Source organism: Manis pentadactyla, chromosome 5 (genome assembly GCF_030020395.1).
Source record: "Manis pentadactyla isolate mManPen7 chromosome 5, mManPen7.hap1, whole genome shotgun sequence".
NCBI classification, from domain to species: domain Eukaryota; kingdom Metazoa; phylum Chordata; class Mammalia; order Pholidota; family Manidae; genus Manis; species Manis pentadactyla.
Window position 1 is genome coordinate 519,864 of NC_080023.1, and position 9,632 is coordinate 529,495.

Sequence of the window (9,632 nt, forward strand, 5' to 3'; positions counted from 1 at the left end):
CTGGGGACACATCCATGTGGTGCTTGTAGCTAGTGGGGAGAAGTGACAGCAAACGACAGAGCCAGGATGTGCGGCGGAACGGGAGGAAGGTGAGGGGCTCGGTGAAGTGGGGGTGGGGGGCTGGCTGAATGCGGGGGCAGAGGGACTTGCGGAGGGGCTGGGGCCAGCTGCCCTGGGAAGGGTGTTCCAGTAGGAGGACGGGCCGGGGGGGGGGGGGGAGAGGCGGGGACACCGCGGCTGGGGCCTGGCTGGCTGGTGGGAGGGGAGCCCTCCCACCCCGTGGTGCTTCCAAACGACAACTCCACAGATGCATAATGTGTTCACAGAGCCGTGCAGCCGTCACCCCGTCAGTCTCAGAGCATTTTCATCACGGCAAAACCCTGGTGCCCTTCAGCCACCCCCACCCCCCGCCCCTGTCCTTGCCCCGCCCAGCCACTAACCCACTTTCTGTCCCTATGGACTCCCTGCTCTGGCCACTCCACAAGAGTGCAATCACAATCTGGGGCCTTTTGTGCCTGGCTTTACTCACTGGGCATCATGTTTTGAAGGTTCACGCAGGCGGAGGCACGCGTCAGGCCTCTGTCCTGTTCGTGGCAGACTGGTGTCCCCGCGCGCAGCCAGCCACGTTCTCCTTGCTCACGCATCCGCTGACGGGTGCTTGGGCTGTTCCCACGGTTTGGCTGTTGTGAATAGTGCTGCTATGCACACTCGTGTACAAATTACTGTGTGTTCAGACATACATTTTTGCTCATGGGATTGCGCCGGGCAGAGGAGAGACACGATCTGGCCTGTGTCAGAAGCTTTTGTTAAAGTTTGTGTTTTCATCACTTTGGTGAAGGAGAAGTAAGGAGTGTTGGCCCTACGTTCAAAACCGGAGGCAGGAGGCCCAGCGCGGTGGGGAGATGGCGCCTGCAGCGTCTGCGCTTGCTGGCCGGGTGAGCTCGACCCACCACACCTGGCTGAGTCTCTCTCTCTCTTATGCTTAACTTCGGTACAGTTTCAGAAGAGCTGACTCTCAGGTTCCCCTAATGTTAGCATCAACTCTTGTTTTTAGAATAATTATTTTAAAAATTAAGTAAGTAACTGATGGACACAGTCCGACACTACAAATCATAGCAGTTGTGTGCTGAGAAGTCCGTCTCCTTTGCAGCCTCGCCCAGCCCAGGTCTCTTCCTGGCAGGCAGCCCCGGTCACTTCCAGGTCCCCATCTGATCCTGCAGTCCCCAGTCCAGCACCTGTCACCCCTGCTTGGGAATAGGGTTGCCAGGTAAAATACAGGACACCAAGTCAAAACTGACTTCTAGATAAACGTGAGTACCTTCCATATAAGTGTGTCCCGAATAATATATGGGGCATACTTACAACAAATTTATTTGTTGTTCAATCTGATTTTCAAAGTGGATATTTTATATTTTATCTGTTAAAACTGGCAACCTTGCCAAGGAGGGAAAGAGGCCCGTGCAGGAGGGATTTAGCTTTGAAAATAAAGCAGGTGAATCCCCTGGGGGCACCAAGGTAGGCGACCTGCTCCTGGGCTGCAGGTGCAATTCCTTGTGATTCATGTTCCGGCTGCTTTATTCAGATCCAGCAGATTATTTCTGTATATCTCATCTTATTTTCTACTTGTTCTTTCATTTATTAAACACCAGGCACCTGCTGGCTGCTGGTCATAGCAGAGGCAGATGACAGCCCATAGCTGCCCTTCCCAAATGTGTGGGGGGACCCAGAAATGGCACCTCTCCCACCCGCCCCTCGGCGGTGCCTCTAGAGGGCCAGCCGTGAGAGTAAGCCCTGTGCCTGGGCGCCAATGTATTGTCAGCACCTAGAGCAGGGGCTGGCACACAGCAGGTGTTCAGCTGGATTATGTTGAGTGTGTGACTCCGATAATGTGCACCGAGCATTAGGAGTGCTATGTGAGACTCAGCAGGGTGGTGCGGTCATGTCGTTAAATTCAAAGCACCTCTTTCCTGGGGTGATTTCAAAGGAAATACTTGCAGGGAAACGGGTTTCTGCTACATTGCACCCTTCAGTTATTGCCCGTGCCTACGGCTTGGTTTCTCTTGCTGTTTTATCAGCGACAATTGTCTGCTGTGCCCCGGGGGGGTCCGGAAGCTCTTCCTGGCAAACGTGTCAGAGTGGGAAGCCCTGGAACTGTTGCCCTCCCGAGTTCTCCCCGCCTCCCCTCCCTTCCCTGGGCCGGGGTCCTGGATCCTAGAGGCAAGCCTTGACCTCAGCTCTCTGAGGTGTGGGGCCCACAGGAAAGGCAGAGTGGGGAGGGGCGTCAGCAGGACCACCCTCCTCGTGGGAAAGGCCAGCGAGCGCACGCGGGAGGTCAGGGCCACCTGATTCTCTCCGGCAGGTGCCCTTGCTCAGCTGAGGGCTCTGGCCGCCTGGTGTGTTCTCAGCTGGAGCTCTGCAGTGCAAATGGCCCTTAAAGTGAGTGCGGGTGCCTGTGTGCACAAGAGGGAGCCTGGGGGAAATGAGAACTTGGCAGTAACGCGGCTGAGTGGGGCTGTTATGGGATGTCTCCTGTGTAGGGGTCCCTGCCTGCACTTACTGCAGATCAGCAAGTTCCTGTCCCAGGCCCCTTCCCCCAGTCTGGCCATGACGCCTTCCAGACCGGGTGCCAGAAACCAGTCCTTCTGGAGATGAACTTCAAACCAAGAGGTGTCCGGTAGGCAGCCGGCCTGGTAAGGGCCTATGTTTGGGAGGGGCTGTTGTCTCAGAAGAGTGGGTGAACTGAATAGTGGTGCCCACAGTCTCGCTCAGAGGCAGGAAGCCAGCGCAGACACTGACCTGCTGCTCCTCCTGCTCCCACGCCAGGGGAACAGAGGCCCATCTGCTCCTGTTGTCTGTCCCCATCCCTGGCTTTTGGGAATGCCCCCACCCTTTCCCATGACTCCAGGGGCTGTCAATCGAGGGGTGTGGCTTCTCTGCACAGGGCAGCAGGGTACCCCAGTGCGCAGGGCAGAGCACCCCCAACCCCTACATGCAGTAATTGGGCCAAGGCTGAGCCCAGGGCCAAAGTGGGGCTGGTATCCCTGTCCTGGGATGTGGGTGTTGAGGCTCAGAGAGGTTAAGTGATCTGCCTTAAGGTGCACAGCTGGACCACAGCCAGGGAGGCCCCTCTGTGGCAGCTACAGGGCAAGGGCAGGGGGCTGGGACCACGAGCAGGGAGGGAGCGAGGTGGAGTTCTGACCCTGGCCAGAGAAGGGCCTGGCGGCAGTGGGACCACTGACCACCACGAGGACCCTTAGGATCTTCAGTCAGACGGAGGCAGCTGGCCGGCCCCTGTACGGCCATGGCGAGGCCATGGGCACTGGCCCAGGGGGGGTTTGGCTGTGTGGGGATGGCTGGGGGAGTCGCTGGCCAGGGCCCAGGTGTGCCCAGGAGAGGCTCCTGAGGAGGGAGGCGGCTCAGCCGGAGAAGTTGTGCGTGGGGGGCCTGCTCTGCCCTGCATGAGAAGGGGGAGAAAACTGGCTGTTGGGTGCGACTGGGGCGGAGCCTCTGGGCCAGAGCCAGTGCCCTCAGGGCCGGGAGCGTGTGGGGGAGCTTGTGAGCGTGCCTCCTCGCTGGGCTGGGGCACGCGGAGGAGGCAAACAGAGGCGCCGACCGGGAGTGGGGCTGCAGGCCAGCTCCTCGGGAAGTGACGGCGGGCAGGGTGGCAGGGAAACCGAGGCAGGCTTCCGGCAGTGCTGAGTTGGGGTCTTGCCGTTGCCATGGAGGGGTGCGCAAGGGGGAGGGGACAGGGCTCCGGAGGGACAGCTGCTCCCGGGGGCACCAAGCAGGGCAGGGCAGTGGCCGCAGAGTGTGAGCCACTCTCTCTGGGGCGGGTGCCGAGGCCCCTCCACCCTGGGTGGCTGCGGAGCACCGTCCCCCGACATCAGGTCCCCCACCCCCATGGGGCTGCGGAGGAGGAGGTGATGGCAACACCCTGGGGGGAGACGAATGAGCCCCACGCCACAGCCCGCTTTCTGAGGCCGGTGGTGACCCAGGCTCAATGCCCACGTGGGAAGGGGTCAGCTGGGGGATTTCTACAGCAGCAGTGGCCCCCAGCCCCAGCCGCAGGGCGAGACGCCCCCTGCCGACCCCTCCTCGGGCCTGGCCTGGGCCCCCCGGGTGGAGGCGGCCAGGAGACTGCAGGGCAAGGAGGGCAGAGGGGCGAGCTGGTGCCACGTAGGGGCGGCAGGGGGAGAGGCTGCGGGGAGGAGCCCGCGCCCGGCAGGACGGCCTCCTGCGGTCACCGGCTCTGGCACACCCGCCCGCACACTGGCTCGGCCGCTGGCAGGCACCTCCTCCCGCTTGCCCCTCCCATGGACCAGGGGGCTGCTGGCCTCCCCTCCCGCTCTGGGCCTCAGCTCTCGCCCTGGCCTTTGCCCAGCCCCCTCCCTGGGCTCCTGCCCACTCTCAGCCCTCCCACCACTCTCTACAGAGTTGGAAGAGGTGAGTTGCCCCCCCCACCCCGATATTCCCTCCCCTCTGTACCTCAGTCAGAGCCCTGATCTGGCATGGAGGCAGTGTTATGCCCAGTTAAAATATTCACATCCAGGCTCTCTCACAATTTGGGTGGGCACTGACCCAGGGCTGGCCCTGAGGTGTGAATGGAAGTTCCTAGGTGGGGCTTCTGGAATATCTTTTGTATTTAGTTTGTTCTCCACCTGCCCGCCTGGAATAGCAATGTGATGTGTGGTGGTCTGGCAGCCATCCTGTGACATTAAGGAGAGGAACTATGTGCTGAGGATCCTAGAGGAAGAAGGCCCGAACAGCCTGGATCCCCGAACAAATTTGGCAATTTCCTGAGGAGCCCTGGACTGCTGTTGCCTAGCCTGCTTGTTGCCTGAGAAAGGGTGGTGAGAGAGCCTTCTAGACCCTTCTGGAGGAGGGAATAGCCTGTGCAAAGGGAAGAACATCGCTGGAGAGTCCAAGGAAGGGGATGCACCCCCAGTCTTCCTAGTTCTTTTCCCGAGGCCTTCTGCTCTTCCCACCTGCCCTTGCTGTCCCTGGCAGAGCACCCTCGGGTGCACTCAGGGGAGACTGGCCTCACCCTCTCCTGTTCCCAGCTTTCACTTCCAGCTGCAGCCCCGAGGGCCCTCTCATCCCTCTTAAGTCTCTGAAGTCCCTCTCTCAGTCCTCTCTCTTCCCCAGCTGGAGGCAAAGCCTCTGTCACCTTTGGCTGCAGCCTGAGTGTCCCGGGCTCTCAGTCTAGGGGTACGGGTTCCTGGGTCCAGTACAGGCAGCTGCACGGAGAGGGGGGATGGGCATTTACAACATGGCAGCAGACTTCACAGGCCGCAGTGTCCCTAGGCTGCTGCGTCCCTCCAGACTGCACGGCTGTCTGGGCATCTGCTGATGCGAATGCCTCCCTGGGCAGAGGGCCTCTGTGCGTCATTCTCACACATGAGCCGGATTCTCCTGATTCTCCAGGCTTGGAGGGACACTGCAGTGGGCCACAGGTGTGTCCATGCCCACGTGCTTGCTCACCGGCAATGCTAGCCTGGCCAGGCCCTGGGCCTGCTGCCCACCCCCTTCCTCCCCGGCTGCTGCACTGCTGGGCTCACACCAGCCTGGCCTTGGGCTCTGCCCTGGGTCCTGTCTTTGCTGGATGTAGGAGGGGCTTTGCTGCTCTGGCCCCTGAGACCTGCTGGTCCCTCCTGTGCTCTGTGCCTCCTCCCATCCCTGCTACGGGCCTCGCCTCGCCCCTCCAGTGTTCATAGCGGGGAGCTTCACCACATCTCTTGGGTTGCAAAGGGTACATCTTGGAATCCCAGGCTGGGCTTCTTGGGAAGCCATCTCCAAGGTGGAGTCTGTGTGCCATGGGCTTCTCAGGGAGAGAAGAACAGCAGGATGGGGGAAGTCTGGCGGAGATGCAGGCCCGAGGCTGGCCCCAGCCGGCCCTGCAGAGCGTTCCAGAGCTAACGAGCCCTTCAGAGTTGTTACGGGTGGGGTGGAAATGCTCAGATCCTTCTGTCCTAGCCCAGCTGCCCCAGGGGGTGCGTGTGCATTCTACCCCATGAGCCCAGTTCCCGAGTGCGGCTCCTGAGCCCCCCATACTGTGATGATAGCAGAACGTCCTGGTGTCCCAGGGCCTGTCCTCCTCCCAGGGAGGCTCCCAGCGTCTGTGGGTGTCTCGTGAGAGTCCAGCACAGCTGAGCCCTGCCTTGGGGCTCCGAGTGTGGAAAATGAGGTCCTGGCTGGAGCAGAGCACCTGCTTTCGGTGCCAGCAGCAGGAGGCCGAGTGACCGAACCAGAAGTGTGCACTTGGCTGAACGGAACAGGGAGGGCGGGCGACGTGCAGGGCAGACTCACTGCAGGTCGGAAAGCCGGGGACCATGTAACGCAGAGGTGAGATACTTCATCCAGCTGTCCTGGCTGCGCTTTGGGGCAAAGAGACCACGTGTGTCTGGGATTGGAGTGTGAGGGAAATGGGCAGGGCAGCGGGCAGGGCACGGGAGGGGGTCAGAGCCTCAGGCTTCGAGGCTGAGCTTATGTAAGAATGTCGGTTGGGGACACTTGCTTATGGCAAGGACTGGAAGCTTTCTAGATTTTGGGGGGAATCAGGGTGCTACAGAGGCCCTGCGCCTGTCTGTTCGACGCTGAGGCTGTCCCCAGGCTCCCAAGTCACACCAGGAGGAGGTGGGCTGTGAAGGGGGTTGGCCCCCAGGAATGAGTTCCCAGTGCAGAGGCAGCCATGGACATTCATGGGCCAGGAGAGTCCCCTCTCCATGGAGAGTTGGACCAGGGCTGCGGAGGACAGTAAGCAGTGGACAACGGGCTGTCTCCCAGGGAAGAAAGAGGGCCAGATGGGCAACCAAGGAAGTGTTACTGCTCAGGCTGGGTCACCGCCACACACCGAGTGGGTGTCCTGTCCTGGCGAGTCTGGCTGGGGCCATTACTGTGTGCCACTGTGTGCTCTGGTTATACCCAGTGCCCTGTGGGGCAGCTTCCCTATGGTGCCCTCCCTGCCCTTGTTCTTTGTCTGTAGTCACTGTTTCTGCCTGGAGTATCTTCCAGCTTCCTTCTCATTTGTAGTCTTCAAAGCACAGTCCATGTGTCACCTGCCCCCAGAAGCCTTCTAAGTCCTCTGACCAATGGGTTCACCCCTAACCAAGCCACTATTGTACATGCTGCCCTTATGTTTCAGTCAGCTATTGCTGCAGTAGTGCTGCGTGACAGATCCCCCCAGTTTGGTGGCTTATTGTGGAAGTACTTATTCTCTCACTCACGAGTCACAGGAGGGCCCAGCAGGTCTGGCTAAGGTTAGGGGTTGGCAGGGTTCAGCTCTAGGCCTTTGCTGTTTCAGGACTCCTCCCCTGTCTCTGGGGTCAAGCGCATGGCAGGTGACCAGAGCACAAGAGGCCAAATGTCACAGTGCAGGTGCGCCAAGGCCTCTGCCTGCCTTGCGTCCTCTAACATGCCACTGCCCCAAGCCACGGTCAGTGGGGCCGAGAAGTGTCCCCCACCGCATGCTGTGCATGCTGTCCCCTCCTCTGCACCGGGAGCCTGCTATGTCTGAGTCTCGTGTGGAGCGCCAGTGAAGAGTGGGCGCTTGGAGTCTCTGAGGGTCCCTGGGGTCACCTGCTTGCCAGTCACTCCCCTCCCAGCAGCTGGGTCTGTGCACACAAGGCCCTCCATCGGGACATCTGTCCTTGAGTGATGTCCCCTCTTGCCCATTTGTCTTACTGACTGGTCGTTCCCTCTGAGCTGACTGCCCTTCTGATCTGGGAGGTAGCTCGTCCCTGCGATGGGGAGAGGAGCCGTGGAAGTTGAATTCCTTTGCCCTGGGCCACGTGGTGCTGCCCTGTGCCTAGCAGGTGAGTTGCCAGGGCTGGCCAGCTAACAGGCAGGCTGGGGGCTGAGGTGTCCTCTGGTTCTGGCGGGCTGCCAGGTGGGCACATCTGCAGGGCCTGGCAGCGTGTGCATGTGGCAGGCACTTGCTGGGTGCCACTCACTTCCTTCTGCTGGGGAGCCTACCTCCGGAACGGGACCCTCATCAAGCCTGTCTCCTCTTCCTCCGGCTCCGCCGCCCACCCGGCCTCTTTCCTGATACCTCCTGAGTGTGTCATTTCTCCTCGTGTTGAGGTTCACTGGACGAGGCTGCCGAAGACGCAGGCTTGATGGATTCTCAAGAGGGCAGAGAACTTTTAAGTCTTGGCCTCAGAGTTTTGTTCCAGGGAGGAAGTGATACCACATCTTCCTTCAGGACTTCGCTTCTTTCCTGCTCCCCTTCCTGAGATGAGTTTAAACGAGAGATTCATGGGGCTTGAAGGGGCGCTCTTCCCTCCCGGCTGCTCACCTCTGTGCCTTAGCTCACACTTTCCCTTCTCGGGGGAGGCCTTTCCCTGCTCTAGATGCCCCTGGCTCCTGCTCAGCCTTCAGTGCTCAGTGCAGATGTCTCCTCCTCCAGGAAGTGTCCCCGATCACTTCAGCCTCCCTGTACTCTGTGCTCACCTGGTGAGGCACAGCTGAGTGGGCCTGGACTTAGAGTCAGACAGCCCTAGGTTCAAGTCCAGGCCAGCACTCCTGGGCCTCAGTTTCCTACCTGTGCAGTGGGTCTGGTGAGGATAGCCATTAGCTGAGGGGTCACTGAGAGAATCCAACATCATCTGTCCCCAGAGTGCCTGGCCCCCAGGCAGCAGGAATGCTGTTTCTCCATCACTGTCCATGGGTTTCCATAAAAGCCTCACAATGACTCCCGCATCCTGTGTGACCCGCTCAGACTGAGAAAGGCTTGTGGCTGCCCAGCTGGGGGGCTTCTGGCCAGTCCTTCACGGCCGTCGTGAAGAAGCAGTCCAGTTTCTGGGCTCTGCCTCCAGGCCACGGTCTAATCTGTAAGATTTCTTCAGTGTAATTTATTACACACAAAGATTGCCATATGGCAAAGGCTTTATTTAAATTAATGTAGCATAAAAAGGTGGAATGTCACTTATTGGCCTCAGCAGCCAGGAGATGAGACAGCCTCAAAGCTAGTGAACTGGTCACTGGGTTTTAACAATTAGAAACATTTTGCTGATGTGTGTAGAGATTTCTCCCTTCCTAGAGCAGTGTGGATGATTTTGGCAGGACGGGCCTGGGGGGCCAGTTCTCTTCTAATGCACAGGGGGCAGCCGGAGGCAGGTGAATAAGCCTGGGTTTGGCGTGCTTTCTGAATGCCAGCTGTGCCCCTGACCAGCAGGGGCCATGGGCCGTGGCTTCCCTGACTCCTGCCCCAGGCCCCTCATCTGGAAAAAGAAAATCACCACTCCCTCAGAGGGGAGCTGCGTGGATCAGCTGACTGGTCTACCGTAGGAGCTCAGAGGATGCCAGGCCCTCTTGCCAGGCCCCTAAATACTGTGTTCAGGCAAACTCCCTAAAGTGTAAATTTCAATGGGTGACTCTTTTGGTCAAAATCTCATGACTTTAAGAATAAAGTCTTACCCTTCTGCTTGGCATTCATGTCTCTCCAGGATCTGGGCCCTGGGTTCCTGCTCTGTGCCCTTCGGTGTCCCCACCCACGAGGTGGGGGTGACGTGGGGCCCCAGCCTCTGCCCCACCTTCTCTCATCTCTGTCTCCAAACACGTCCTGGTTCCTGCCTAGGGATTGTCCCTGGGCAGACGGGCCCCGATTCAGACTCCCCTCTGTGCAGTCAGTGTTC